Consider the following 7,518-nt stretch of genomic DNA (forward strand, 5'->3'; position numbering starts at 1 on the left):
TCTGTATTGTTGTTAATTGCCGCAGTCTAAAAAACAAAACTGACCAATTCCTCTCACTCTTAGAAATGACGAGCGCACATGTGGTAATTGGAACCGAGTCATGGCTGGACAGCAACATAAGTGATGGTGAAATATTTCCTCCATCCTATACCACGTATAGGAAGGATCGCAATGTACGCGGTGGTGGTGTGTTCATCCTCGTTCATAGCAGTTTGAGAAGCGTGTCTGTTAACTTAGACAACGATTCCTCTGAAGCTGTCTGGTGCAGGGTACGGCTGGGCGATGGTACTTCTTTGGCAATTGGCTCTTTTTATAGGACGCCCGGTTCAACCTGCGCACAGCCTTTTTTTGAACTTAGCAACACATTATTAGCCTTAGACGCAACACATATTATCCTTGCCGGTGATTTTAGTATGCCCAGCGTAGAATGGTCGTTTTAAACCAATAATTCGCACTGCATCCCTCTTGTATACCGCTTTCCGTGAAGTAATTGGTGCTCACTCATTATTTCAGTTTGTTCAAACCCCTACCAGACTCGGCCTTACCAGTGCTAATGTGCTAGACTTGTTTTTCTGCAATGACCCTAGCCTAGTCTCGTCTGTCATAACGCTGCCAGGCATAAGCGACCATGATGTAGTTTTAGCAAAAGTATCCTGTAATGCTGTGAAGACCCACCACACCCAACCACGCAAAGTGTCTTTTTATGAAAAAGGGGATTATGCTTCGCTATCACAGGAACTCGACGCATTTTTTCCTGAGTTTCTTTCACATCAGCCATCCCTGAATATTGATTCCTTCTGGAACTTGTTTAAAACTAAAATTTTGTCACTGACGCAGACTTTCATCCCATCCCGCTTGATTTCAGCCAAGCGTCGTGACGATATGCATTGGATGAATAGACAGTTGCGGGCAATGATCAACCGGCGGAAACGGCTCTTTCGCAGATATTGTGATACGCCCGCACTAACTTTGTACTCCGAGATGAAAAAGCAAACTAAGAACTTATCGAAAGAAATCCGTAAAGCGAAAAGGGCATACTTCAGCACACTAGGCCAACAACTAAATACAAACCCAAAGGCAGTCTGGAAATATGTTAAAAATAAGAGAAACAGCAGGGTCTCTGCGCCTGATATACTAGACGCAACTGATTTTGGAAGGGATTCAAAAGGTAAAGCGAGAAGTTTCAATCTTTATTTCCAATCGGTGTTTTCCGATCCCATTAATACACATACTGACTTTCAATTTTCCAGCACCCTGACTAGAATGAATGACGTTGAAATTTCTGAACGGGGGATCATGCTTTTATTACAGAAAATTAAAGTTACATCAGCACCAGGGCCTGACAACATTTCCAATTACGTTTTGAAAAATTGTGCAGCTTCAGTTGCCCCGTATCTCGTTGCATTATTTCAGAAATCGTTAGAGAATTCTTCTTTGCCCCTTGACTGGAGAAGTGCCAATGTCGTTCCGATTCATAAGAGTGGTGATAAAACTAAAACATGTAACTATAGGCCCATATCGCTGACGAGCGTGTCGTGCAAAACACTGGAACATGTCATTTATACTCAGTTAATTAGCCATCTACAAAACAATAGTTTTTTCTGTTCGACACAACATAGATTTAGGTCCGGCTTCTCATGTGAAACACAGCTCGTGGAATTCACACATGACATTTCTGTTTCCTTAAACTCCGCCGGTCAGGTAGATTGTATATTTTTAGATTTTCGAAAAGCGTTCGATTTAGTTGCTCACAACCTATTGTTACAGAAGCTTTCAAAATTAAATATTCCTACCTCACTCTTATCCTGCATTGAGGCGTATCTTGCGGAAAGGAGACAGTGCGTGGTTATCGACGGTGTCAGCTCGGAAAGTGTGGGTGTAACTTCAGGTGTTCCGCAGGGGTCGGTTTTGGGCCCTCTTCTATTTCTCATTTTTATAAATGACCTCACTAGTAACATTTCAAGTATAATCAGACTTTATGCTGATGACTGTTGTATCTACCGCAATATTTCTTCTGAAGCAGATGCAATTTCACTACAGCATGACCTCAACTCTGTATTCTCTTGGTGCAACAACTGGAATATGGCGCTAAACATCTCCAAATGTAATCTGGTCCGGTTTACAAAAAAGAAACAATTCCTCCAAACAGACTATTTCCTTGGTAGCACTGAATTATCCGCAGTTTCAACTTATAAGTACTTGGGAGTCTTTTTTTCTACTGACCTATCATGGAATACACACGTAAATTACATATCTGCTAAAGCCAGTCGCACATTAAACTTTCTCAGACGTAACTTTAAGGACGCTCCCCTTACGCTGAAGGAGACATTATACATGTCTACTGTACGTCCGATACTTGAGTATGCTTCCGCGGTTTGGGACCCGCATACAAAACTGAATATTGAGGAGCTGGAGCGCGTCCAGAAACGGGCTGCTAGGTTTGTGTCCGCCGATTACAATTTCCAAAAAAGTTCTTCTGGTTTGCGCGAGAAGTTGGGATGGCCATTACTTGAAAACAGGCGCAAATATTTGAGACTCTCTTTCTTTTATAATGTGCTTAATAATAAAACTGGAATTCCAAAAGAGAAATACATTAGTGAACCCAGCTACATTTCCGCCCGCACTGACCACCCACTTAAGGTGCGCGAGTACAATTGCCGTATAAACGTATTCAAATATAGTTTTTTCCCACGAACAGTGCATGATTGGAACTGTCTCCCTTCGCGGGTCGCTACCGCTCCTCCTACATCGTTTCTGACCGATTTGCAAAGCCACCTGTCAATATAAGTGCAATAATTCTTGTCCGAGTGTATTATGTTTTAAGCAGTGCTGTATTTTAAAATGTATCTTTTTTTTGTGTGTGTATGTGTGTGTTTAGGGTATGTTTGCCTTTCTACAATGGTTTTTATTTTGTTTGTTTCTTTGTTTTTGCTTCCGTGTGCATGGGTTTATTGTATTTTCTGTGTAGACCGCATCATTTGCCTAATTTATTATGTACTAGATGTTTGTTCTTATTTATGACGTTTCCCCCCTACAATAATGCCCCAATGAGGGCGCTGTAGGTACTGTGTATAAATAAATAAATAAATAAATATAAATGCAATGCATGTAACAGCTGACACAGTGCACTCACCTTGCCAAGTGCAAGCACTGCTTGCACCAGCTCTGGTTCAGTGCCAGCTAGCCGAATTTGGAGAGAATCCCGAGCAAATTTTTCATCCACGTCCTGCACAGTAAAGACATAATTCTGAGCCAACCACAATAATCAAATGTGCTCGAAATGCACCCATCATGCTAGCTCAAACAAATAGTGGACATTTTTATCCACACACCATACATTCCCCCAAGACTTGTAATGGGGTTGGTTCATAGCCCTGAACAATCTGGATCCATGGTTATGCCAAATATGACCAGATGTACCAGCTGGCAGGTAAGCTTGGTCAAGCCAAGAGGTGAAAACTTTGCTGACAAATCGAAGGATCTGTGCAGACTAATTTAATTGACAAAAGAAACAATTGTTGGAGAGAACAGAGAAGCACCGAGAGAGGAAGAGAGGTGGGCACAGCGCCGACAAGGCAGAAAATAGTACGACACATGGCCCCAGTTGCAAAGGCACTCACTGCAGAGAGCTTAGTTGGAAATTGGTACCGATGAACTGAACATCACAGAAGAGGTGAAGCTCTCGTTGCAGCTAGCATTTCTAACGTACCCTATCATCTCTCTTCAGTAGCCATTTAAGGTTCCAGTCAATAGCTCTGCCTTGGTGTCCCTTGTGGGTCTTGAACTATGGTCACTTCCCAGAAGGATGGTACCAAAAACCCAGAACTCTGAAGGTATGAATGGAGAGCTGAAGACTACTACAGAAGCTGCTACCGAGAACACTGAAAGTGTAGAACTTTACACTGCCTGCAGCCAGGACCCGACGTCCTTGAAGAAGAAGCAACCAGTTTCTGCACTGGAGCGACAGAAACACCGAGCACTGACGGTATTTCGTACCAGCATTACCTGTGCACTTTTCTCTTCAACTTGAAAAGCTTTGTCGTGCACGGCACTCAGCTGGCATTGCAACAGTAATTGAAATCTTGGCAACCCGCCATCCTCCCTATCCAAATCCGTAGTTGAGCTGCATGTTAATCTGACCATTCTTTTGATAGAGGCATCCCCACCCAATGCGGAATATGAAAACAAAGAGCGCCTGATGACTGGGAGCTAGGAGCCAAGCTCCAAAAGCAGCTGGAAGCTGCGCCTCCATCTGTTATAGATTAATGTGATGCGAAGGAATGCGGAACTGCAACATGCTACCGACTAAAATCCACGTGCATCAGTTCGCTATTGAAGCTCTCAGGATGCATCAGAGAGAAGCGAGGCCAATAGGCAAACTTTTTAGATCAGAAATCAGCAGGTTTGATGGAACTATGCTCATGACTATAGCTCCTGGGATCAGTATGAAGCTTCAATACATAGCAATGAAGCTCTATCAAAAGTCATAAAAAAGCTACTGCACTGGAAAAGCAGGAGATATGAGGAGTCTTTCCTTTACTGAAGAAAATGACCACAGTGCACCTGACCTAGTTAATGAGCAGTCTAGGAGAAAAGAACTTGCTCTAAATGATCACAACTCACCTGCTATGGCTAGCAACCATTCTGTTCATTGGCGACACAGAAGCATTACAGCATTTAATGATGAAGTCATTAAGAATGTAAGATGCCTTGGGTGTGGAGCAGTGGAGCGCAGTGCGTCACTCAAGAAGCCTGTTGAGAACTTTGCCCTGAGAAATGATAAAACAACAATGCAAAGACACAACCGAAGCAACCAAGACCGGTTTGAAGGGTATTCCGCATGGTTAGACTCTGAACAAAGAAGTTCACAGCAAAGAATAAATGCAAGAAATTGTCGGACTCATACAGAACCAAATAAACTCGGGTCAAGTCATTACAGGCATTAAAGCACAGACTATTTCACTGCACGCACTGCATCTCGGGTATTTGAGCATCCTAACAATTCCTGACAGAATGAACAGGACTCCAGGCACGCTTCGTCATATATATACCGAAACACATTATTACAGATGCTGAAGGCTACATATATACCCCGCTACCCACAATGAAGTGCCTTCATTGTGGGTAGCGGGATTGATGATAGCGCACCTGCCTTAGAAATTTGTTTAATGTTTTTTTTGGTGTCTTCATTGTGGGTAGCAGGGTTGATGATAGCGCATCTGCCTTGGAAATTTGTTTAATGTTTTTTTTTTAGGGGGGGGGGGGGTTTATCGCATTTGGGTGATTACAGTACATCTGCGTTTGACGGGACAATCTTACATGTGTGTGTGTATTGTATAAATTGACTTCTTACTGTCGAATAAAATTCAGTTGTAAGTTCAGCGCCTTCCGTGTCTCTCGTCTCGTCCTCTTGTGTGTGTTTTAACGCTGGTTTTTAATGCGATGGATAACCACCAACTCGCCCAATCCTCAGTTCTTCTGCAAAGGTGTGCATGCAACCTTTCAAATCCACGCAGATTTTTGTTTTTGCAGCCATACTCATTTTTGTTATGAAATTAAACTTCAGGGCCTATGTTTACGAACCGGTGTGGACAGTGGTGGTCCCCGGTCCGGCGCACCCATATCCCACATGCGGACGCTACAAAAACGGGCACTTCTGACCTCTTTCAAAATTTCAGAACCATTTTCTTGACGCTGCAACATGATGGCTTTATAACTTGGTAGGGTGGCTTCACCATAGAGCAGTGGTGTCGCGTGAAGAAGGCACACGCGAAGCCGAAGTTGAGTTTTTATTTTCAAAACAAAATAGTTGTCAAGGAAGTTGACGAAAAGACAATAACATGCCTGACTAAGCGTAAACTTCCTATAACGTCGCACATCACAGAATGGACGGCGACAGATGCCACACAATATACATACAGGTTTATTGTCATACATGTCTGCCATATCCACCCCCCCCCCACCTTTTTCTAGCTATGCTCAGACCTGCTACTACATTTCGCTACATTTCGATGCATTTCGCATAGCGCAATCAAGAGGGTTATGCCTCAAAGAGACAACTTTAAATCTTGGCCGTGCACCCTAGTGACCACACTGCCGAAGCCAGCGTGCATCCAAGAATCAGCTTACTATGCATACATAGGCATGGAACAAAATATACAGAAATTAACCCACCTTAGTGCTATGCTGCTGTATTGCGCGTGCTTTACATAATACTTGGATCAGGCCTTTTGTTCTTAGATGAGAACTACTCTCGGCGAGCTGAGCGACCGTGCTTCCTGCGGGCTGGGATAATTGGGCTCTCGAACCTATTCTCTTGTGGCCTCTCGTGGTGAACGAGCAACCTGCGAAACGGCATCCTGAGTCGTGCAACTCTCACTGAGCACCTTTCCAATGCACCGTTCCCTCCTCGCGAAAGAAAAGGAGCGCGCCACAGACCTTATGAATGGAACTGCACTTACCGTTTGTGTCTGCCGAGCTAGCGAAGTAAAAAGACCGTGCACAAGGTGCAAGTCAACCGAGCGGCGCGCATTGACCCTTGGCAGAGAGGCACCATTTGCAAGCAGGCGCCTGTGCTGGCGTCCCATCGTTGTCATGACAACAAGTGCTGTACTTCAATGTCTGTGCTTCGAAATTATTTTTTTCTCGTAGAAAACATCACTTGTAACAACAATCTGCAACATTCGCTAAGTTTTCTTGACAAACTCGACACATCGCCGAACATGACGTACGGGCGCTCACAGCCAATCCTGCCTCGCTTACAACCAGGTCGAAATAACGCAAGCATTATTTCAACCCATGACGTCGAATCTGGTTTGACCAAAAAACTTCACATCGGCTTTTTTTTTTTTTTCCTGTTCATGTTTGAGCCGAGTTGAGCATTGCTTTAGTAGCACTACGGCCGGTCGGCGGGAGGAGTGTGCGATCGTGTTGCACGTGAGTAATTTGTTCTTGCTATCTAGCGTTTGCAAGTTGTTTCCATATTTTTGTTTTCCATGGGGGTGAAGTTTCATGGCATGTCCAGTCCGTCAACTATTTCTTACCGTTCTCAGATACTTTGTCCCCTTACACTTGAGCATTGTGGAAGAGCCGCAGCTGCTCTTAAGATGCTTTGTGTCCTTGCCTTTGTGCAGGGCAGCAGCGGCGTCTTCCGCAGTGCTCAGGTGCGTGTGGGCAAAGCATCCAAAAATGATGACTAGCTTGGCTGGTATTTTCTCTTGGTCTCTGAATGCATCATATGGTCACAATTTGGCAAAATTATGGACATGTATACCAGGGAATCGCTTCGAAAAGTTATCCAGAATTTGTATTGTGAATAAAAATAGCACAACACGCATAATTTTTTGTTTTGTGATACTGCAGATTACACGAACCAAGAACAGAACAGCAAGGTTCTACTGTATTTCTTTGAAGGGCTGTGACGGTTTTAAAGGGTGTCTAGCAACCTAGAATTGTCAAGAGGAATTTCGTTTACCTGGAAAAATCGGCGAGTTGTGAGTTATATCATCAAGAAAGTGG

General features: G+C 43.7%; 1 long non-coding RNA gene across 2 annotated transcripts; it reads right to left on the minus strand.

Annotated features, from left to right (window-relative positions):
* Positions 1-3,138: 3,138 nt before the first annotated feature.
* Positions 3,139-6,557, minus strand: LOC144132637 (uncharacterized). 2 transcript variants are annotated; one of them, XR_013314882.1, is made up of 4 exons: positions 6,462-6,557; positions 6,175-6,344; positions 4,624-4,769; positions 3,139-3,226 (listed from the first exon to the last, which is right to left on the minus strand). It is a non-coding gene; the product is annotated as an uncharacterized LOC144132637 (long non-coding RNA). The 2 variants fall into 2 exon arrangements; XR_013314879.1 differs by lacking the exon at positions 3,139-3,226 and having other exon boundaries at positions 4,405-4,769.
* Between the last annotated feature and the right edge of the window lie 961 nt (positions 6,558-7,518).

The sequence above is a fragment of the Amblyomma americanum genome, chromosome 1, assembly GCF_052857255.1.
Source record: "Amblyomma americanum isolate KBUSLIRL-KWMA chromosome 1, ASM5285725v1, whole genome shotgun sequence".
Lineage (NCBI taxonomy): Eukaryota > Metazoa > Arthropoda > Arachnida > Ixodida > Ixodidae > Amblyomma > Amblyomma americanum.